The sequence below is a fragment of the Otolemur garnettii genome, unplaced genomic scaffold, assembly GCF_000181295.1.
Source record: "Otolemur garnettii isolate 467f Iridium unplaced genomic scaffold, OtoGar3 scaffold00010, whole genome shotgun sequence".
NCBI classification, from domain to species: domain Eukaryota; kingdom Metazoa; phylum Chordata; class Mammalia; order Primates; family Galagidae; genus Otolemur; species Otolemur garnettii.
The window spans coordinates 37,647,289-37,671,876 of NW_003852405.1; the positions used below are offsets into that span (position 1 = coordinate 37,647,289).

The 24,588-nt window shown below is 46.4% G+C and overlaps 1 protein-coding gene across 1 annotated transcript in view; it reads right to left on the reverse strand.

Moving 5' to 3' along the window:
• DNAJC6 (DnaJ heat shock protein family (Hsp40) member C6) overlaps positions 1-24,588 on the reverse strand; it is a 163,837-nt gene that overhangs the window by 79,095 nt on the left and 60,154 nt on the right. The window lies entirely within an intron of this gene.

Genomic DNA, 24,588 nt, shown 5'->3' on the forward strand with positions numbered 1-24,588 from the left:
ACACACCACACTGCAGCAAATACACACATACATACCACACACTGCAGCAAATACACACACATACACCACACACTACAGCAAATATACACATATACACCACACACTGCAGTAAATATACACACATACACACTATACTCAAAAGGGATCTTGCAAGAAACATTTCAGAAAAGCATCTTCTGTCCTACCCCAAATGTAAAATGCCTAGGCCTCCTGGACAGGAGGGACCCTGTCACCATGCCTTGCCAAGCAGTGCTGCTCTGAACACTGTCCATCTGTTGCAAACAGTTCACATCAGCATTTCTTAAATGAGATCGATCAAGCACCAGTCTCAGAATCATCTGAGGTCTTTACATAAAATGCATGTTCCTAAAGTCCACTTCTGACCATAGTAGAGTAACTGTTATTGGACGAGCCTGCCTGTCCAATACCGGTGACAGCTACAGGAAACATTTGCTTTTAGGCATTAAACAAAGGCCACAAAGGACCAGGATCTTTGAAAGGAAGGAAGCACAGGTGAGCCCACCCACGGCTGCCCCCACCCCCTGCCTGGAGACAATTTCCTGCTACTGGAAAGGGATCTAGAGCCCAACCAGAGAGGGGTCTTGGAGGAGAGCTTGGAGAGCTGTGGAGGCAAAGCTAAAAAACATCAAACCAGCTAGGAAGAAGCCAGGATATACGGGGAGGGCACAGTGTGGGGTGGGGGTGCTGGAGGGGAGCCCAAAGTCTGCCTGGAAATCCACCTAGAGTCATTCGGGAAGTTGAGGAGAGGTTGAGAGCCAATCTGCCCTATACCAGCGGCCACATGCACTGGCCATGCTGGAGTTCTCACCCAGCCAGAGTGGGAAGCCCCACTGAGCACCTCAAACACAGCATTTCTATATCAGAAAGGCCACGTCCAAAACTAGAAATATGAGCCACATCTTAAAGGCCACACTGAAGGACTAAGTTTATCACAACACCCTGTGATTAAATTTAAAACCACAATTCATTTTCACAAAGAATGAAAGCAAACCTCACAGGACCAGAAGGATATACCACTAATTTAACTGTCTTCCAGAATAGAACTCAGATGTGTTTTAAAGGAAAATTACAATACAGACTCTAACAAAGCATCACCACAACGCCTATCGTGCTTGTAAAGAGGCAGTGAAAATCGACAGATAAAAAGGTAGTAAAAGGGGAGTGAGCAGGAGGATGGGGGGCATTGGTGAGCTCCCACCTAACGGGCACAATGCAGGGTACACGGCACCCCTCCCAGTGTGGGACACAACCACAAAAGGGACGCTACCTAACAAATGCAAACATCATATCCTAATCACTTATACCCTCACATTAAGCTGAAATTTTGAAAAAGTAGTAAATGGAAACAGATCTTCATCTTCCCCAGGTACTGGAAACAGCAAAGACTATATAGTGCAGTAACAAGTTTCAGAGACTGAAACAAAAAGATGGTCTTAATAAGGTAACAAGAAAGAATGTAAAAAACAATCCTAGACTTAAAAAGTATAATATCTGAAATGAAAACTTTGCTAAACAGGCTTAAGAGCAGATTAGAAACTGCAAAAAAAATAATTGTGAACTTGAAGACAGGTCACTAGAAATTGTTCAATCCAAAAGATAGAGACAAAAGAAAACTGAAAAATTAAAGTTTCAGGGACCGGTGAGACAAGACTAAGTTATTTACTATCAATTGAGTAGAATCTGAGAAGGGAAGGAGGAAGAAAATGGGACCAAAAAATATATATTTTAGTTCCAACATTTGGTGAAAAAAAATCAACTTAAAAATCAGAGTATCTCAAATTTGGCACTTGGATAATTCTTGTTGGAGGGGCTGTTACAGGCACTGCGGGATTTTCAGCAGCACCCTGGCCTCTACTGACAGCGTACAGCAGTATTCTCCCCTCCCCAACCCTGAGCAAAGACAACGGGACATCTCTCCAGACACTGCTGAATGCTCCCTGCAGAACTCAAACCGTCCCTGCTTAGGAATTACTGTTACAGACCCAAGAAACTCAGCAAACTCCAAAGAGATAAATAGACAAACAACCCCCTTGAATACATCAGAATTAAACTGCTGAAACCAAAAAGAACATCTTAGCAGCAGATAGCAGAAAGATAGATTATAGACAGAAGAAAACAATGTGAATACTGGCTGACTTCTCTATCAGAAGCAACGGAGGCCCAAAGATAATGGAATGAGTTATCATTACCAAGAATTTTATAGACAGCAAAAGCATTCTTTAAAAAAATTTTTTTAGATTAAAAAAAAGCAGGAGAATTTGTTACTAGTTGTCCAGCATTACAGGAAATGATAAAGGAAGTTCTTCAGGCTTACGGGTGATGTTGACAGATGGAAACCTGGGTCTACAGGAAGGAACAAAGCACCAGAGATGGTGAATGTATGGATATACATAAAAGACTGTTTTTCTTCTCTTATCTGAAAGGTAATTGTTTTAAACAAAAATACCAGCACTCTATAGTGGGTTTATGGCATAGATGCAAAATATGTAACAAAGTAACGCAAAGGACAGGTGGAGGGCAAGTGAAATTTACTACTACAACATTATTTTATCTTCCTCTAAGTATATACTGGTAAGTGAAGAATGCATAGTATAATTCCTGGAAAAAAAACACATATCAACAACAACAACAACAAAAAGGGAGATAACCAAAAGCCAGTAGAAAAATTATAATTTTATATTAAAAATATGGCAGACCCTCCATAGCTGACCACCACCCTACACTGACCACCTCCTTAAGTTGATCTAATTTTCATAGACTGGACATGCACCATGTGTCATGTCAGTACAAGAGGCCTTGTTCCTTATGGTGACCACCTCTGTGTGTTGGCCAGTTTGTTTCAGCCCCTTTGGTGGTCACTCACAGAGGTCCTACTCTATGTGGTTAATCCCAACCAGGCTGAAAAAGAAAAACAGAGAAACAAAAAATGAAGAGACAATGAGAAACCCAAATAGCAAGACAGTGGACCTAGTCCCAACCATACTATTAATCACAATAAATCTAAGGAGACGAAATACAATAATTAAAAGGCAGAGATTATAAGACTGGATAAGAAGCAGGACCAAATTATATGCTGTCTACAAGAGATGCACTTTGATTCCAAAGTCATGGACACACTGATAGTAAGAGGATGAGAAGAAGTTATGTGAAATATCAAGCAAAAGGAAGCAGGTAAGCCTGTATCTTCAGACAAATTAATTTCAGGACATGACATGTTCCAGAGATAAAGAACAATGTTTCGTAATAATAAAAGGGTAAATTATTCCAAAAGAAATAATATCCCTAAGTACGTATGCACCCAAATCACACTGCTTTAAAATATATGAAACCTAGTGAGGCCCTGTCACTACCAAAAAATTTTTTTAATCAGCCAGTTGTGGTGGTGCCCCCTGCATTCCTCCCCACATGTGAGGCTGGGCCAGGAAGGTCATTTGAGCCCAGGAATTGGAGGGGGCAGTGGGCTAGGGTGCTACTACACTCTAGCCCAGCCAAGACAGTGAGACCTTATCTTAAAAGCAAACAAACTAAATGAAACCAAAAATGGACAGAACAATGGAAATAAAGAGACAAATTGGCTGGTGTGTGGTGCCTCACGCCTATAATCAATCGTAACACTCTGGGAGGCTGAGGTAGGAGGATTGCTTGAGGTCAGGAGTTTGAGACCAGCCTGAGCAAAAAAAGCAAGACTCCATCTCTACAAACAATAGAAAGACTAGCTGAGCATTGTGGCATGTGCCTGCACTCTACTTATGAGGCAGGCTGAGGCAGGAGGATTGTTTGAGCCCCGGAGTTCAAGGTTGCAGGGGGTAATGATGATGCCACTGAAATCTAGCCAGGGTGACAGAGAAAGACCTTGCCCCAAAAAAGAGAGGGAGGAGAGAGAGAGACACACACACAAATCAAATATTGCAAATGCAAATTTCTAAACCTCTCTCAATAATTGATAGAATATGAGGATGAAGCCGTGGTATGTGTGTTAGACTATTTGAATAGCAATGTCAACTACATTGTCCTAATGATGTTTATAGAATATTGCATCCAACACCTGAAGAATACACCTTCTTACCAAGGGTTTGAGTATGCTGGGGCATAAAATACATCTCAGAAAATTTCAAAAAGTTAATAAAAATGCACACTCCTGGGTGTCAACCCAAACTCACTGAAATGTTTGAAGGCATATGAGGAAATTAAGTTTCAAATCACCCAGCTTGCTAGTAAGTGGCAGGGCAAGGAAACCAATGTTGCTCTAATTCCAAAGCTTACATCTCTTCTGCCATTATGTTTAAATAGAGGACAGACTGTGTGGGGACAATAAGATGACACTCGATTAACTATAAAATGCCACCGCGTCCCATAGGCTAAGTCTGCACTGTCATAGGCATTCTCTGCTGTGCTGAGAAAATAGAAACCCAACTCCGTGGGGAAAGTATCAGTGCAAACTCCGTACAGGTCTCTATATCACAGAACAAAGGGTGGGAACCAACCCTCAGCTACAATGAAGAATCCCGCAGTTTGGGAGTTGGAAGTGCAAATGATCAAGAAATTCTTTGTGGCCAGGCCAGTGGCTCATGCTGGTAATCCCAGCACTCAGGGAGGCTGAGGAATGTGGACTGTCTGAGCTCAGCAGTCAGAGACCAGCCCAAGCAAGGGCAGACCTATGTCTACTAGAAATAGAAAAATTAGCCGGGCATTACGGGGGGTACCTGTAGTCTCAGGAATTTGGGAGGCTGAGGCAGAAGGATCACTTGAGCCCAGCAATTTGAGGTGGCTATGAGCTGTGATGCCATGGCACTGAGGGTGACAGAGTGAGACAGTGTCTTAAAAAAAAAAAAGAAAGAAAAGAAAAGAAAATCTTTGTGTGTGTGTGTGTGTGACCAAGACTATGAGGTTGAGGGAAAGGGAAGGGGAAGAGGAGGTATGAGCTCAGGTTTCTACTTTTAAACAAAGGTTTTCATACAGATACTAATATATACATTATAAGTAAATTGTATTTGTCATATTTTATATATTAAAACATTTTACATACTTTTACTATATATTATATAAGACAGAGGTTATTGACAGTCAACGTAGAAAATCTGGGCACATTTTAGGACAGAGAGTGGGGTCAGGCAGACAGGACGGCACACGCAGCCTCCGTGGTCAGCATGTGGGAGCCCGCCTGTCCCCCCATCCTCAGTTCTGGGCTTCTGCGCACATACATTTTGGTTCTGTGTTTGGACCTGGCATTTTCCCACTTAACAGTGAGCAGCAGTCTTCAAGTTGTGAGCACTTTCCTCTGACATCCCGAGAGAACTGCATCATAATTATTCACTGGTTTCCTATTTGGATGTGCTGTATGTTGCTGTGAAAGTGCATATGAACAGGGGAGAACTCCAAAGCATATTCCCAGCTTGAGGGTGTGCATGCATTTTTGTGGCCATGGGAAAAAGGACAGCTTTATGGCAGGGGTGGTGTCTGCATTGCAGTTTAAGTGGAATTGGGCTGATGTGCATTTCAGACTGAGGGGTGAGGGCAAGCAAAGGTGCCGAGACCACCCAGTCAGGGACAGACAGGAAAGTGGGAGGGTCACAGCTGAGCAGGGCACAGCTGTGCTGGGGACCAGGTGGTGGCTCCGAGGAGGTGGGAGATTTGCCTGAGCCACTGCCTGTAGTGCACTGGGGCCTGGGAGCTATTTCCTCAGGGATAAGAGGGGACTTTGGGGGCTGGGTGTCAGTGTGGGAAGATGAGGGGTATCAGGGTGGCGGCTGTCGGGGTGGGGCTATCAGGGTAGGGGCATCAAGGTGGGGGGCATTAGGGTGGGGGGCGTCAGGGTGGGGGGTGTCTGGGTGGTGTCAAGGTGGGTGGCTGTTAGGGTGGGAGATGTTAGGGTAGGGGGATAAGCCTAGGAAGGGGGATGGTCCTCAGATCTCCCAGGTTTGAAGGTTAAGCCAAAGAGTAAGAACTTTCATCAGACTCGATGTAACTGCCTAAGGGATTTGGTCATGACACTGACAGAACAAATGACGAAAAAATGGATATCAGCAAATTCCCAAGAGGCCACCTGTACAGCAGAGTAATATTGCCTCAGACGGGTGGATTTCCCCAGGGATGGTACAATCTTTGGGGCAAATTTCAAAAGTTAAGAATTCCATCCCAAGGCTGTCTTGAAGGAAATTTCAAGGCAGCCCTTCAGCATCTAATTATCAAATAAATATATTAGTGAGAGGCTCTGGTGGGTATTCTCTGTAATAAGTCACAGCAAGCATAAAAATGCTCATTGAGGCTGAGCAAATTCTAGTGAGGACAGGTGTGAACATGAACTATCCAGGGAATGCAGACAGTCCGAAGGCGAATCCTGGGACAAGAAAACCACAGCAAACATTCAAACGTTCAGGAGAAAACTTGCTCCCTAAGTGCAAAGAGAACCTGCCACCCTGCTCCCCTGGTCTCAAGGCCGAGAGAACCTGCAACTCTCTATTCCCCTGGTCCCACTGCCACGGTAGGCCCAGCTGACAGTGCGGATGGATCTGTGGAGACATTCTCACAAATGTCCGCCCACAAACTTCTCTTTTGAAATAACCAAATATCAAACAGATTCAAAATCAGTATGAGGGGCTGGCCTCTGTGCTTGGCCAGAGCTAGTAACTCCCTGGGTCTGGACTCACACATGGAAGATATGGGTGAAACCCCAAGAGCCAGAGGAAGCCCTGACCGCTGGGTACTGCTACCCCCTCTTCAGACTCTCTCCACTCAGAAATGACCCCCCCATGCTTACTTTTCCAACAATGTCTTGGTTCAACAACAAATACTCCTGGAGAAACATAAAAAGAAAGAAAAGCACATGGTACTAGCACGATGTTAGTGAAAGGACATAGGGATTGCCAACTAGCAGCCCTGCACCCGCACCACAACCCGCTGTCCCTACCACCGCTGTGCAGTGGGCTAGGTAATCTCTCTGGGCCTCAGTTTCCTCAGCTATAAAGTGGGGGGTCCCATGTACATAATGACGTTTAAATGAGATAATAGTGGATAAGCTCCTGTCACCTAGAAGACGATTACAAATAATATTTGCCTGTGCATGCCTGCCTTGACTCCCAGATGGGAAAGGAGAGGTAGCCTAGAGAGCAACACACACACACACGTGCACACATGCACACGCACACACGGTGCACATGTGCACAATATGCACACACACGCACACATACACACAATCACATGCACACATACACATACATGCACACATACACACAATCACATGCACACATACACATACATGCACACATACAATAACATGCACACACACGCACACATACACATACTCACATGCACACATACACACACATGCACGCATACACATGCACACACATGCACACATACTTGCGCATGCACACACATGAACACATGTGCACAGTATACACATGCACACACATCTGCACAGGCATGCACACGTACACACACATACACATGGTGATGGTGCATATGTGCACATAGACACACATACACACACACACGTGCACACACGCAAGGAAATAACAGAGAAACCATCTGAATCTAGGGACAGCACATCCTTTCATAAATTCAGTGGGAAGGTCACTTACTTGCTGCATGCCCTTATCCAGAGAGAAAGCCCACGACACCTTCCTGGGCAGTCATCACCAACACAAATCCATCACCATAAGCATGCACTATCCCAAGTACAGCTTAGTAAATGGTGACTTGAGGTTGTGCCACTGAATTAACAAGAACATTGCTCACAATGGGGAAATCTCATTTTTATTTCATGGGTATCTGAAGTGTACAGAGATCAGGCAGCCGGGACATGACCTGCAGATGGAAATCCTCACACACAGCTCCATCGTGCCTGAGGCTGGCTCGCCAACCAGAGGGCTGGGGTCCTTCCCAGCTCCTGCATTAACTAGCTGCTCAGCCTGTCTTTCTGGCTTAATTATGCTTCAATAATTCTGACAAGATCAGCTGGGCCTCCCTGTAAGTCATGACAGTGGAAATCCTGAAATAAAAGCAAGATTAATGCTCTGACCTCAATCTTGGCACAGAGGCCCATTAACTGGAAATCAGGGACTTAATTGAATTCTGGGCACAGCACTGCCAGCTGGATTGAGTTTTCTGAGGCCTGTTTCTTCACCCACTCAAAGATGGTTGAAATGCACTAAGGACAAATGTTGGGCGTTGCTGAGGAGACAACTGTCTCCCTGGCACACTAGTTGCCCCACCATCAGAAGAGCCTCGAGTCACGCTCCAGAGGGCCCTCATTCAGCCACACTTCCCATCTGCTTCATGCTTGGGGATGTGACATGGCCTCTCTGCACCTCAGTGAGATGACACTAGTTAAGCTGATTAAACACACGTAGGTGGTCGACAAAGAGGAGTGCCATCGGCATCCTCATCACACCCTCTTTGCCACCACCATTGTTTTAAGGAGCTGGAGGGGGGACAGACCGTGTAGCATCTCTCCTGAAGCTGCACCTGACTGGCTGCTCACATAGCACCACCAGAGACACAGGGGAATCTCCCCGAGGTCAGACCATGTCTGCCTCGACTTGGCATTTGCCAGACACAGATTCCAGATCAGGGGTCCCCTCCTACCCAAACAGAATACAGTCTAAGACCTTCCATGCAGGCCCCAAACCACAGGTAACACCAAACCCAACTGCCCTCAGTCCTCACATCTCTGCTCACGTTTGCCTGTCACAAATTTAGTGTCTTAATTGCTAGGTCATGGAAGAAGCCCAAATGCCCATCGACCCATGAATGGATCAATAAATTGTGGTATATGTACACCATGGAATACTATGCAACCCTAAAGAAAGATGGAGACTTTACCTCCTTCGTGTTTATATGGATGGAATTAGAAAATGTTCTTCTTAGCAAAGTATCTCAAGAATAGAAGAAAAAGTATCCAATGTACACAGCCCTACTTTGAAACTAATTCATAGCTTTTATAAGAATGTCATAACCTAATTATAGCCTTAGAATATGGGAAGGGGTGGGAGGGAGAGGAGAGGGGGGGGGAGGGGGGGAGGGAGGGTGATTGGTGGGGTCACCTCTATGGTTTATCTTACAAGGGTACAAGTGAATCTTTCTAAAAGCAGAATATGAATGTCTTAACTTAATAACTAAGAAAATGATATGAAGGTTATGTTAACCAGTTTGATGAGAGTATTTCAAAATGTATATGAAAACAGCACACTGTACCCCATGATTGCATTAATGTACACAGTTATGCTATAAGAAGTAAAAAAATAAATAAATAAAAGTGAATAACCTTAAAAAAAGTTTAGTGTCTTTTTCACTAAACTAAGAAAAATTTCCCTTTCCCTCTTCACGGATAGAAAATTCATTCTTACTGTAGATCTTAGGACCTTGGCATATGATTTTTTTTCCTTTCCTTATTAAGTCAGAACTTCCATCTTCCATGATTCTCTTTGGCCTCTCTGAGTGTCAGCATCCCCATTCTGTGATTTGGGGCCACTGTGAAGTGAAGAAGGGTGACCTGAGCACAGGTGCTGAGATGTTGTGACAGTCGAGCTGATCCCTAGACAGGTCCCGAGGGACTCATGAGAGCGTGGGAATGCTGGACAGAGAGGCAACACACATCTCAGGCAGGACGGAGTGGGACAGAGCCAGATTTCATCATGCAACTCAGAATAATACTCAGCTTAAATTATGAATTGTTTATTTCCAGAATTTTCCTAATATCATCAGGTTCCAGTTACCTGCAGATAACTGAAAACATGGAGGTGGGGTAGGGGTAGGGAGTGGGGGTGGCAACCACTGTCTGTCTTTTCTGTCTCCTGCAGCCTAGTCTGAGTGTTCCATCTGCTCAGGGGACAAAGATTTACATGCACAAATCTTCACCATCACTGAGAGACAGGTGTTGTGGCCTCCAGGGCAGAGGAGGATGGAGGCTCTGAGACAAAGAGCAGCAAGTGCCAGGCGCTGCCTGTGACAGACACAGAAGCGAGATGTTGGGGTGTCTCCTCATAGAACCGGGTGTCCACAGAGGGAGTGCAGGAGTGGGGGAGGCGGCCAAGGTGCATGGTCCTCAGACCCCCCAAAGGCATGAAGGTCAGACTGACCTTCAGTGGAGGACATAAAGGTATTTAGAATTATTGGGAGGGTGTGGGAATTGCTCTTTTTGAAGCTGCAATACAAAATTAATTGAGAATCAGCAAAAGGAGCTCAGTGAGGAGGCAGTGCTGAATCCCTGCCTATCCCAGGCTGTGCCTAATTCATACCTGAATCATGCTGGCCTGCACCCAGCAAACACTTAGCAAGATACACAGTCCAAAGGGGTCACTCAATTAAACTGAACTGAATCTGCCAAGAAACCAAGAGTTACAATTCACTGCCAAAGCAACTGCAATTGCACTGAAATGCAAGGCGATGACAGCAGTGGCACTGTCCACTAGTCACCTGATTCCTGGAGACTGGACGACCACCTTTGTGTGCATTATCGTGGTCAGCCCTCTCCACCTTATCACCAGGCAGGCACCCACCTTTCACAGGTGAGCAAGCCAAGGACCCGTCTCAGGCCATGGGCAGCTATAACAAGATACCCTAGACTCAGCGGCTTATAAACTACAGAAATGTACTTCTCATGGCTGCAGAGGCTGCAAAGTCCAAGAGCAAGGCCCAGCAGATGTAGTGAGGCCCCTGGTAGACTCATGGACAGCCACCTCTCTGTGTGCTCACGCAGTGAAAGAGGCAAGCAGGTCCTCTGGGGCCCACCTCAAGGGGCACTGACCCATCCATGCTGGCTCTGCCCTCATGACCTGACTACCTCCCAAAAGTGCCACGTACAGATGTTGTCACATGAAGGATTAGGGTTCAGGATGTGAATCTGGGGAGAGGGGGACACACACATTCAGTCCATAGCAGAACCAGAGACAAAAATCTGGGTCACACCGCAGGCTTTTCCTGGGCTGTCTCCCTGCAACCTGTGTTCTCCCGGCATTCGCAGCTTCCTGCTGCATCAGTTAAAAGCTCAAAGCATAAAGGGAACCGTCAAACCCAAAAGCCCTGCTGGAGAACAGGAAAGCCATCCCTTGGCCCTGTGTCTGCTCTATGCGTGATCTAAGGATATTTTCAAGGACACCCAGGAGGGGGAACTGCCAAGCACCCGCTGCTGAGAAGATGCCAATCAAGGAAAACAACCTTCTATGTCTTGAACAGGCAGAGGACAGAAACCACTGTCCAGAGATGACCGTGGCCCCTGGTGCATACCTGGTTTCACAAAGGGCTGGTGGCAGCAGCTGTCAATGCTCTTTCCTCAATTAGCTTTTCCTACTGCCCCCACCCCTGGCCTACAGGTGCACAGGGCCGATGCCCTCGGAAGCTGTGCGCAGACTTTGATTCTCACGTTTAACAGCCACACACTCACATTCCATGGCTGGCAGCAAAGCACAGGACCCAACTGCAAATATGCTTCCCATCTCCCCAAAGAACCCTGGTGCAGACTTGAGAACCTGCCTGTGGTCAAGTCCCCATGAGAGATGGAAGCACACTGGAGCCGACAGGCCAAGGGTCACAGCTGTTTTTCTTCAGGAAGGTGTGGCTGAAAGAGCAGATAAGTCATTAGCTGTGTCTCGTCCCCCTTGGTGCCTTTTAGACCCCAGGGGACATGATCAGGGCTCACTGGCTCCGAGATGTCAGAAACAGACACTGACCACCATGAAAAGGGGATGACAGGCAGGGCTGAGAGCAGGTGGCTTTACTGTGAACACTGTGTCCTCTGTAAAACCCAGAGTGGTGAGTGTGGATCAGCAGATGCGTGTCAGGCTCGGCTTCCAAAGGAGACGGGGCTACAGCCAGCTCATGGCTGGACGAGGGAGCTGCCCCTTCAGTGACTGATGTCACATTCACAGGACCCCACGCTGTGTCCCTGTGCAGCGTGGCCGTACAAGCCGTACAAGCACCGTGGGAGTGTAGGGCGAGGTGAATCTTCACTGGCTCCCCCACGTGCCAGGTTCAAGCCAGACGCTTTGTTTCATTTTACCCTTCAATCCTGCCTAAGAGGTTATCAGTCCCGTTAGAGGTGCAGGGATGAGGCTCAGAAAAGCCATACCAGAGTCACATAAGCTAAGAGGCCTGGCAAACAGTGGCACAAAGATTTATAGAATTAAACTTCATGTCTGGCTCCACACCACCAAGATATTGCAACAAAATAGCCTCGGGTGCGTGTTTAAAAATGCAAATTTCCAGACTTTTTCCAAATAATCTTTCCCAGTGGGCCCAAAGTCTGCATCTTTGACACCCCTCAGAAGCTTCTGATAAACAGAAATGTAATGACACAGCCATGGTCCTACACCACACACCTGGCCAGAACAGCCCTCACAAAGGCCAGCTGGGGAGAGAGGCGCAGAGGAGCTGCTTGCCTGGGCGTTTTTTATCCACCAGGTACTCATACAGGCTATCACGTTTATCCATGGCAACCTGCTGCTGAGGGGTATCATCAAGCCCATTTTACAGAGGAGGAAATTGAGGCTAAGCTAAGTAACAGGATGAAGGTCATACATGTACCAAACATCAGGGTCAGAGCCTGAACAGAGCTCTGTGGCTCTGCATGCCAAGCCTGCTCATGCCACAGTCCTCATTTTCCCTGTTTGACAGAAGAGTAAGTCTTGGTGTGTGGGTGGCCATAGCTCTGGAAGGGTCCAGAGGGACTTGCCCAGTGCAAGTCAGGTAGCAGAAATCCACACTGGGGGTGCCCAGCTCCTCCTCCAGGAGCCATGACAGCTGTCCTGACGGAAGCCAGAGCCTGGACTCTCCAGGTGCAATGTGAATGTAGAAGGGTGGGGGGACCCCCCTCCCCCCCCACACATGCCACTGGGAGCCCCCCATATGAGTCCATCCCTAGGGCCTGACTCACCAGAGTGCCCTGTGGAGGACCGTGTGTCCTGAAGCAAAGGGCTCTTGTTCTCCAGGCAAAGTCCCTTCCTCTGTAACATGAAGAGGGGGAACTGGCTGCTCCCTGAGGTCCCACGGACACCAGGGGACTCCATGATCCTCAGGATCTGTATAGCGTGAGTGTTAAAGGTGAGTCTCGCAATTTACTAACAGGGGAAGGCCTGGTCGGAGCCGTACCAGACTGGACACAGAGCTGGTGTTGGTTGTTGTTTTTCTGAGACAGAGTCTCGCTCTGTTGCCCAGGCTGGAGTGCAGGGGCACCATCACAGCTCCACGGAACCCCAAACTCCTGGCCTCAAATGATCCTCCCAGCTGGAGCTCAAGTTTTAGCTGCTGTTAATGCTGGCATCCACAGAACCAAAGCATTCAAACCCCACCCCAGCCCCTGTTGATTTCTGCCCCAGAAGCCCTGGTGAGGGCCATTACCTCACAGCCTGGTTAGCTGCAAATTCCTTCTTCCTCTTTCCTCGAACTTGGCATTAATCTCAAGTGACCACCTGCTGACTGACCCCTCCCCAATTGCCCTTGGTCGCCTTCAAACACATATGTCTTATCTATAGCTCCTAGACGGCCAGGCGTTGAGTTAAAGGACCCTGTCTGCACCGTGGCAGCACAGAGCTGTGCTCAGAGCGCTGTAGGATGAGCCTAGTATTCTGCTACTAAAAATAACTAGTGACTAAAATTGTCTAACACCTGAATACCCCCGACTAGCAGGTGTTATTCTACATGCTTCTCAACCCTATGAGGTTCCTGCCCTGTCTTGTGTGCTGCAGATGTGGAGACAGATACAGAGGCCACGTGCTTGGTGAAGCCACGCAGGTCATTCAGGGCCCACAACCACCTGCCGACTCACAATGCCTGCAGAGTAGCTGGGCTGTGAGGCTCCAGCGTCACAGACTCAAACTCCAACCATTTACTGGGTGTCTCTGTAGTTAAGCTGTGTGACCTTTCCGTGCCTACACCTTGACCTGTGAAATGGGATGACACCACCTACCTAGGGGGCTTTCTGAAGAGCCTGGTGCTAACCCACCTGCTGATTTACTCCTGCACTTCTTGAGCTCCCACTGCGTGCAGGCCTGTGACAGGTGGCGGGAAGACAGAAGAAGACCGCAGGACCCCTGTCCTCCAGCTGCTCACAGACTCCTGACCACAAAGCACAAAGTGAGTGTATTAAGACTGTGGTAAGGAAGATCCTTTGCCTTACTTGGTGATGCTCTGCACCTGAGGGTGAAAGCTGAATGGTGTTTGCAAGGAGGAATTGAAGCCCAGGCAGTAGGTGGGGAAGGGCCTCAGGCCATGTCTTCCATTCTGTGAGCCAGCCATACACCTGGGTGTCAATCTCAGACCCCACACCCAATCTTTCAGAAAAAACTGTCTGTGCTACCTTTGAATTTTATTCAGAATCTAAGATGTGTACAGAGCTCCTGCTTAGCCAAGAGAGAATAGAGGGGACACATATTTACAAAATGAAAAGATTAACCCAAATTTAAAAAAAAGAGTTACCTACACTGAGGGGGAAAACTGGGCATAGGAGGATGGAGAGAGAACTGGATTTCTTTGAACAAGTCCCTTTTTATAGATTTGAGCTTAGAACTATGCAAATATTCTACATAATTACAAACAAATTTTAAAGCCAGCCCCCAAATGAAAACAAATAAACCCACCTAAGTATCAAATTGCTGACTTTAAGATGTAAAGTAACTGTCTTGAAGTAAAATGTACCCAGCATCTCTTCCCCTAAAAATCGAAGACCAAAAACTACCTTGCCCTTCTCTGCTGGTGGCCTGGTACTACTGTGCTGTGACCATCTACTATGGCATAAAGCAGATAAGTAATCAATGCTGTAACTGAGAAACTGAACTTTTGGCACCAGAGAAAGCAGCATCATTATGAATCCATAATGTATTTTATCTTTTTAAAAATTTCTTTCTAGCTCTGTTTATTGAAAAGACCAACTCAGGTATAGGCACCCCTCACACCAAAGCAGTGGCTTTGAACCACTGTTTTCCTCTAAAGAAACTAGGCCCTTTGAAAAACTGGCCAACGCTTAAGATTGAAGCAGAAAATGTACAAGATGAGTCTGGGACACCTTATGATACCAGAAGGCAAGGTCAGAGCTTACCGGTGCATCAAAAAAGACCAAGAAACCAACTTAAGAGGTTCCCACTGGCTAAAGGTGGGTCTGCTCATGGTCCATTCTGGATAAAATTCAAAGGTAGCACAGACAGCTTTTTCTGAAAGATTGGGAGTGGGGTCTGAGGACAGGGTGAAGGCTGAGCCCAGGGGAGTGGGGTCTGAGGACAGGGTGAAGGCTAATGCCCAGGGGATTGGGGTCTGAGAACAGGCTGAAGGCTGAGCCCAGGGGATGGGGTCTGAGGACAGGGTGAAGGCTGACACCCAAGGGAGTGGGGTCTGAGGACAGCGTGAAGGCTGACACCCAGGGGAGTGGGGTCTGAGGACAGGGTGAAGGCTGAGCCCAGGGGCACCATCACATCACAGACAGAATGGACCACCTGGAACGGGAGGGAGAAGACAGCTGTCCCCAGTGTCTGTGGGAAGTCGGTCCCAGGACCCCCCAATACCAAGATCTGAGCATGATCAAGTTCCTCACATAAATGACGTATTTGAATACGAGCTGTGCACACCCTCCTGTGTACTTTAAATCCTCTTTAGATCACACATAATATGCAATGCAGTGTAAGTGCTGTGTAAACAGGGGCTGTACTGGACTGTTTTATTTGTATTTTTATTGTTATTCTCTATTGTTTGAGGGTTTTTTCCCCCAGATATTTTTAATCCCCAAATTGGTTGGTTGAATCTGCAGATGTGGCTATGGAGGGTTAACTGTAACATAAATACATGGTTAAAATATGACTTAGTAATAATAAAATAAAAGTAAAATGGAAAGAAACTTCATTAGTCACCTTTGCAGAAGGTGAGGGAACCCCCCTTTTTTATTTTTGAAAGCTGGCAAATGAAAAGAAAGAAAAGAAAAAGTTCCTTCCTCTGCTATATGAATTATACCAAGAAAACCAAATGTCTGTTGAGGAAAGGTTTTTCCTCAGAGAAGTGTTCCAGCTAACAGACAGAATATGAGTGACAGTTTGACATTGGCAACCCCCCAAAATAATGGAAGTAGGCAAGGATCACAAAAGCAGAAGCAAGCACACCCCAAACGTCCCCAGCAGAGACATAAAACACAACCCGTGAAGAAAGTGACGTGAGTCTAAGTCTGAAGAAGCCTCCACATCTCACGCCAGGAACACAGGGACACAGAACCGGCTGCCCACCACGTGTGTGCAGTCGGCACAGTCCAGACTCTGGGAAAGTCCTGTACAAATCGATCTGTTCTTAAAAAGAAAAAGATCATAAGGGAAGGAAAAGACAAAGCTCTAAAACAAACCAACTTCACTGTATGAACATTAATTGGCTCCTGGCTCAAACAAACTGTAAAAAGGCAAAACTCAAACTCCCACTCATGAGAATTACAAAACTGAGAGCTGGGGTATGTGATGATCGTGGCATTGAGGACCGTGCCCATTTAGATGGGCTGAGAACAGCGTGACAACACTTTGTAAAGGAAACCCTTGTGTTTTAGAGGCACAGTCACCACTTAAGGACACAATGACATTATGGCTGGGCTCTGCTTCTCTGAATCTGGAGGGCAGGGGCAGGTGCAAGCACTGAGACTGCTCAGGAGAGCACCGCTGAAGCTGAGTTAATGGACAAGGTTTGACCTTCCACTTGTGTTATATCCTGTTCCTACTGTTAGATGTATTTGGATTTAGAAACCTACACACGTTTATATCCATAGTATTGTAAACAGGGTATCAAGCGTAAGTAATGTGTGTTGACACACACACAGAATGTAGTCGACCTCCTCTCTCTACCTGCTGTGCCACCAACGTTGTGTCAGCCACAATCCTCTCTCCCTGCAACTATCGCAGTGGACTCCACCCGGTGTCTCTGCCTCCACTCTTGGCTCCCTTGGGTCTGCTTCATAGAGAGAAACTAAGGTGTTCCTGTAAGAAATAAGGCAAATGCTTCTCCAGTGGTTTTCCATCTCCCTGAGTGAAAATCAAAGTCCCGACTGTGGCCTGTGCTGTAGCAGCTGGCTGGGCGCTCTGGTCTGGCTCCGTCCTCCTCCTGTCTCTGCACAGCCACCGCTCCCCTGTCCAACCCATGCTCACCACAGGGCCTCTGCTTGCTCCACAGCCCCTGGGAGAGCCTCAGGGCTTGCTCCTTCACTTCCCTGTATGTGTATGAATATAACTTAGATCCTGGTTCAAATAATGTTCAAATAATTCCGCAGACTACTCCGTTTTTTTCATGGCCCTTTGTATCCTGAATTTTTCTTTGTTTTCACCCACTAGCAAAGAAGCTCCATAAAATGACAGACATAGTTTGATGTGGTTCCTGTTATTTCACACCCTAGCTCAACAAACATCATTAACATTGACCTTAAATTGTGAATTATAAACTGGTCAGCAATGCCATGTGAACGGTTGAGCACTGGTGGTGTGCAGGCAGTAACTGCATCCGGGAATAATCGTGTACCCACCTGGTCACACCCCCTGGATTTTATCTGGTAGGTAACGGGAAGTCTCAAGTTATGCATAACAAGACTTCAAATTTTAGTTATACTCTTTCTTACCCCAACCATTATTACATCAAGAGAAATACATACTTTCTTGATATTTATATAGCACATACATTAAAAGGTTTATCATCTTCTAATTAAAGAAGCTCAACCACAGTAATTCTGGCTGGCCAATTAAGACAGCTGTTTCCTTCTGGGTTAGAATAAAAGGAGCTGGTTCAAAGAACTATGGATATAAACACTCAAACGACATGTTTCCTCACAAGGCGCCCATGAACATCACTAACTCTGGTGAGGAGCTGTTATGAAGACAGAATCTGCTGAGTAACTGAGAAATTTCTCTGTCTGACCGGCCACAAAAAACCCAACAGGAACAATGACTCTACAGCACGGGGGACTAAAGGGTGACGATGTTTGACAGGAAGAAATGTGAGTCGCCTGGTTTCTTCCCCCTGTTCCCTCAGCAGAACCCAAATCCAACCCACTTGTCTCCACACCTGCTCTGCCAGCAGCTTGCTCAGTTCAGGCCAGTTCCCCCTGCAGCCTCCTAGCTGTCCAGCTACCTGACTCCCCTGCCACCAGGGAGTGGAATTTCCTTAAATGTAAATTTAATACCCTCTCTCCCTTCCTTGCAAACTTTTGGGGGCACAGAGACAGGGTTTGCAGAGCCTTGAATGTCCCCAGAGCTGCTGTCCTCCCCGTGTCACCTCATGCCCCTCCCTCATCCACCTTCCAGCTCTGCACTCCGGACCCCGGGGAACCTCTGCAGTTCCCCCAACGGCCCCTGCTCTCATTCCTTCCAGAACGCTGCACACTTTCCCCAGTGTCCCCTGCCTCTCAGGGCATTTCTGCTGTCTTCTCTCTGGCAGCAACTCTGCACACTGCCTGTGTCACCCTCAGGGCTTTACCCCAAGAAAAGCCATCCTAAACAAGCTCGGCTTATGCACCAGCTTGCCAGGCTGCCAAGCTCAGGGCTTTGTGGCCTTGGTCCTCCTAGTTCTTCCATCCGACATGGCTGCACCTGACCCTGGCAGTTTGCATGTCTGCCTAGAAACTTCTGTGAGGAATCTCATCCAGGCATCTTTCTCTGTTTTCTTTCTGCATTTTCTTCCTTGTCTTGTTGTTTTCTTGGGTTTTTTAAATTACGATTATTTTTTTAATTTCAGGTTTATGTGAGGATACCATGTTTTCTTGTTTTCTTGAGACAAGGTCTCACCTGTCACCCAGACTATTACGCCGTGGCATCATCAAAGCTCTCTGCAACCTTAAACTCCTGGGCTCAAGTGATCCTCCTGCCTCACCCTTGTGAGTAGTTGGGACTACAGGCACGTGGCGTGAAGCCCAGCTACTTTTTGTATTTTTCCTAGAGACAAGATCTCACTATGTTGCTCAGGCTGGTCTCCAACTCTTGGCCTCAAGCCGTCCTCCTGCTGTGGCCTCCCATAGTTCACCATGCCCAGTCCCTTCTTTTTCTTTTGACATAGTTTGTTAACACCCTCTACAAAGAAGGGATGGTTACATTAACCTAGCAAGAGTGCCACTGTTTCTCAATTATCTGTCTAAGACTCATCTGTCTAATACATCTTCAGTGGAACTTCTTACAATGAATGAGTCAGATACAGATACAAATACAGTGGAAGCTTTGGTTAGTTTGCAAAATAATTGTATTTATGGGCAGTGCCTGTGGCTCAGTGAGTAGGGCACCAGCCCTATATATGGAGGGTGGTGGGTTCAGACAATCTGCAACAAAAACATAGCCGGGCATTGTGGTGGGTGCTTGTAGTCCCATCTACTCGGGAGGCTGAGGCAAGAGAATCGCCTAAGCCCATGAGCTGGAGGTTACTGTGAGCTGTGATGCCATGGCACTCTACCAAGGGTGACAAAGTGAGACTCTGTATGTAAAAATAATAATAACAATAATTTTATTTATGTTTATATCTATGCTTTCTACTTAAAGAGGTCACACGAACAACCTACAAATCCTTAATAATGATTTTCAAGGCTCTGCCTTCAACATATAATCAAACACAAGGCAATATTAAAGGCTGAAAGTTCAAAAGGAAATCAATTTGTCACAAGGAATTCTGGGCCAAGGGATGTGATATTATAGAAAGCACAATTACAGTTATGATAAAACAGAATTTGCAGTTATTTCCTTAAATGTTTAAAACAATAACCACAGAGGAAAAAAACTCAAAGTCATATTGTTCTCAAGATGGCGCTAATGCTTTTTTAAGATTTTAAAGCTGCTGTTTTCAGGAGTTAGGACTATTTGAACGATAATATCTGGGTGGAGTTCTGACTCTGTCACCTCCCTGCTATGTTGTGACCTTGGACAAGTCACTTAATTTCTTTGAGCCTCAGTCTCATAAGCCATAAAATGAAGATAATTACATCCAGCTGAGAAGGCAGTGGTAAAAATGAAGTAAAACAGTGGAGGTACTTTATAAACTAAATTTTTTAAAGCATTGAGGGTTTCTATTCATGACCAGGGCCAAAAAGCTATGCAATTGAAAGAGAAAGCTCTTTCCAGAACCTTGCTTCTCCACCCAAGGGTCCGTTTGTTTCACCGCACTGTTATTTTTATTGTTACTGGAAGCACATCAGAAGGCTCTCTGCTGAGCCCGGCAATGAACAAGTCCAGAATGTACCATTCAATCCACACAATTAATTTTGGGGACTGTGCTCTTTTTGTTTTCGTTTTTTTTTAAGAACCTACTGGCATGTTAAAATCTTCAGTGAACAGGTGCATTAACATTAGATGAGGAAGCCAAGTGCCCAGCCTGGAAGAACTCACAGGCCTGTATAACTGGCAGTCTGTGGGCAGCGGTCGCACACACGTGAGGCTCCACCCACACCCACAGACCACTACCATCACCTCAGAGCACCCCTCCGATAGAGCATCCTTCCAGCACCCTCCAATTTTTCTATAAGTACTAATGGAAATTCTGACATAATCATCTAATTTCTAAACTTTTAAGGGCCTGAATGGATTTTAAGAGGAAGGGACAGTCTAAATATTTTATAAACCATGCTAGTATCAAAAATATCACTGCTTTCTCAGGTTCACACCCCTGGAAGACCTTGAGAGAATTCTAAAAGGAAAACTGTCAATTTTACTACTTCCAAAGGTAGTGGCATCATCATAGCTCACTGCAACCTTCAACTCCTGGGCTCAAGCAATCCTCCCCGCCAATCTCCTGAGTGGTTGGGACTACAGGCACCTGTCACAAAAGGGTTTTCCAAAAGGATTTTAATGAAGCTACCGAGAATAAAAGTCCATCAAGGATGTCGATCACACTTCTAAGCACCTGTCAGCAGAGTCTGTTTGACGAGCATGAAGCAATGTGCGCTGGCATCACTGAGCCCTGTCCAGAAGCAGCCACCAGTTCAAGCTTCAAACAAATTCTAAAATGCATAAGGCCCCAAAGTCAGAGGAGTTTATTTCTCACTTCTTTTCTGTTTCCCACTCAGGGTATTTGCTAGTGCTGTTCCTTTTACCCAGAACCTCTTTCTGACTCTTTGCATAATTCATTTCTTCTCAACCTCTAGGAGGTTCCATTGGATGGATGGAATGTCCAATGGATGGGAGGTTCTATCCATTCAGAAAGGAGCCCATCACTCAATTCAGCGAATTCTTGTTATTCTGAAATTTTGAGGTTTCCAGGGCCCTCCCTCTGGTTTATAAATCCTGACTTGGGGCTGGGAATACAGACACATCCTCCTAATGAAGTGGCCCTTTGTGAATAGCTGTGTGCATAACCCACCCATCACACTGAAAAGAGAAAAAAAACAAAAACCATAAATTTACTAAAGCAAGGCTATCAGCACACAAGAGCCAGGAAATGTCTGTGGTCAGTCAGAGCCCACAACCTCCAGGCAGGTCCAGCAAGGCAGCAAACTCAGGCCTGAACCCAGCCCCACCTGCTGAGGGCTCCAGAGCATGAGGAAGTGGAAGTCCAGGCCTCCACAGTGACAGACAAGGCCGCAGCAAACTCAGGTCTCCCTCTCGGTATCAGACCAGCATGGAGCCCACCTGACACTGCCACTGATGGAACATTCTGAGACAGCTCTGTGCCTCAGTTTCCCCATGCAAAGGAAAACAAGGCACCGAGCACCACTGGCAGCAAAAAGCATAGGGACAGCAGCCTCTGCCCAGCTGATCAGCAAAGCTCCCAGTCAGCAGGCAGGCTGTGAGCCCATCCCTGCAATTAAGGCTCACAGGTGCTGCTCAGGTGATAGTGACAATTATAAGGCATCATCTAAGGGAGACAGGAGGGCTTGATGGAGTGCTAACGGGCAGTAGAGTGGGAGGCAGCGACCTCAGGAGGATAGTGGCTTGTCACCTACTCACAGTGCAGCCAGGAAGCTGCTTCATCGCTCTGAAGATTTGACATGTAAATTGCAATTAACAATAGTCCCTATCCCCCATGATTCCTCTGAGAATTAAAAAAGATGATGCATGTTGAAGTGTTTCACACGTGTCTGGCCAATAAGTAGTAAGTCCAAATAAATGAGAAGTATTTTTACCATTGTGACTTCCTCATCAGAGGTTCTGAATTTCAGTCTTTCACGGAAGAATTCTCCCTGAGAATTCCTGGGAGGTTCTGCTTTGCCATTTTTCCTAGAAATAGAACTTCACAAGCCTAGGAAGTCAGGGCTAGAGAGACCTGACCAGGCCTGTTTTCTGGAGCTACAACAGAGAAGGGTGTGGTAGAGGCTGCTACTTGCCAGGTACAATGTATTCTCCCCTTCTTCCTCTAAGGAATATTTTGCTCTCAGAATAAAAGCCTACATTTCAGATTTCCCTTCAGCCAGGTATAACCATGTGATTAAATTCCAACCACTGGATGTGGCTGGAGGCAAGAATACAACTTCCAGGCTGTTTTTCAGAGAGAAGAACACCTTCCCCTTCACCATCACATTGACATACTGGTCAGCCCCTAGACGACACCCCAGGGTCAGATAGCAGCACAGCAGGAGGGGCTCAGCACCGCCCCTCAGAGCAGCACATTCACCCAGATACACTTTCATCATACGGGCGAGAAACACGCTTCCATGTGTTCAGGGTCCAGTTACCATGGTCTTCGTGACATGCGGCCAAGCCTCCAGCCTCATGAATATTGTAAACAAGTGTAGATGAGGGGAGAGGTGGGCAGAACATGGCAGAGGTCACCCATGTCCCTGGTATGGAGAGGGGCCTCTTAATTATTTACAGAATTACACATCCTCTGTCTGACTCGAGGCACTCAGTCCAAACCTGGAATATTGAGGTCAGCTAGAGGGTTCCCACAAGGAGAATGACCAGGGCAAAGGTCAAGAAAACCCATCTCACAGGAAAGACTGAAAGAGCCAGAGGGGCCAGGTGAGCAGGAGACACGGTCAGGTTTCAGTAACTCAAGGTGGTAAGCTGAACACTTCACGCTCAGGTTCCCTCATCAGGAAAATAAACAGGTAAAACCAGAACAATCCCTTCTAGCTATTCCATGAGGGAGCTACAGATTCAGAAAAATTTATGTTGCATTGAAGGGCAGAACTATAGACCACCTAGACAGTGAGACCACTTCACTGAGAGAGTGACACAGAGATTTCCACTGAATTCAAAGACAACTTCTGGGAATTCTCCTGCACTGCAGCAGAATTGCTGCTTCCCAGTCCAGACCTGCCTCCCTGGGAGGGTCCCATCAGGCACTGGGCTGGGATACAGCTATCTGGAGAAAGTGCAAAGTCTCAGAAGAACCTGGGGTTAAAACAATTTCCTGGAGACTCAGATCCTGCTTACAGAATGGTCAAGAAAGTAGGCTTGGAAATGGACAGTCCTGGGTCTGAAATCCATTCTGCCATTTATCTGACTACATCATCCTAAAAAAGTTCCTCACCTTTTTTTAAGCCTTGGTTTCCTCCTTGTAAAAACAAGGATAGTAAAACGTGACTTGAAGTTTGTTTTATTAAAAGAGATAGTACACACCAAGCACATAGCACAACTCAGGCTCACAGCTGCTTACAGCAGTCATCACAATCAAATCGCTTTGTAAACGGAGGAAGAGAAAAACGTGAGGAAATCAGAAGATGAGAGGGTAGAGGGCTGGAATTTGTGGACTGGGTGAGTAATTGCACAGCTGACATAAACCAGGGCTTGCCACAGAAAGGTGTGGTTGAAGTGCAGGTGGGATCAGAACCCACTCAAAGGGTGGGAGAGAAGGGATCTGACGGCTGTACCGGCAACTTCAGGGTCATGGTGCGGGGAAAGGACTCTCAGCCAACCTCACTCACTCGTCCAATATTTATTATTGTGAGCTATTACAAAATAAGAAAAGTGCCTTGATGAGGAGAATTCAGAGTATAATCAAGGCCCAGGGATGAGCCACCCAACCTAGACTTGGGCTGTCAGATGAAGGTTTCCAGCAGAAATGACAGTGAGCTTGAGAACTGCAGGACGGAGGTGAAGGCCTGTGGGGACCAACAGTGGGGTGCAAGCTCAGAGGATGATGTATTTGGAGGAGGGTGGAGAATCATAAAACCTCCCCCACTTTCTCTCCAAAGTTCCCACATTCTGAGTGGCCACTAAGATTGCTCAGTCCTGGCCAGGCATGGCGGCTCACACCTGTAGTCCTAGCACTCTGGGAGGTGAGGCAGGAGGATTGCTTGAGCTCAGAAATTTTTTTTTTTTTTTTTTAACAATCCAGTGTTTTATTTGGCAGTTCCATTCAACTTAAATTTCTTTGCATGGGAACAATTAGACACATTTCAGGAGCTGCAGTCTGATGACATTTTCAAATGGGGCCATCAAGAAGCTCATTGTAGATAAATGCTCATAACTCCCCGTCAACAGATTTTAAAACCCCAATGCTCTCTATTCTTTATAGAAGTTCCTATTGAAGGACTAACAGTGACAAAGTGATTTTAACTTTCAGATTGGACTGAGTATCAGCTAAATCCCAATCTTTTTTTTTTTTTTTTAAATAGAGACAAGAGTCTCACTTTGTTGCCCTTGGTAGAGTGCCGTGGTGTCACAGCTCACAGCAACCTCCAACTCTTGGGCTTAAGCGATTCTCTTG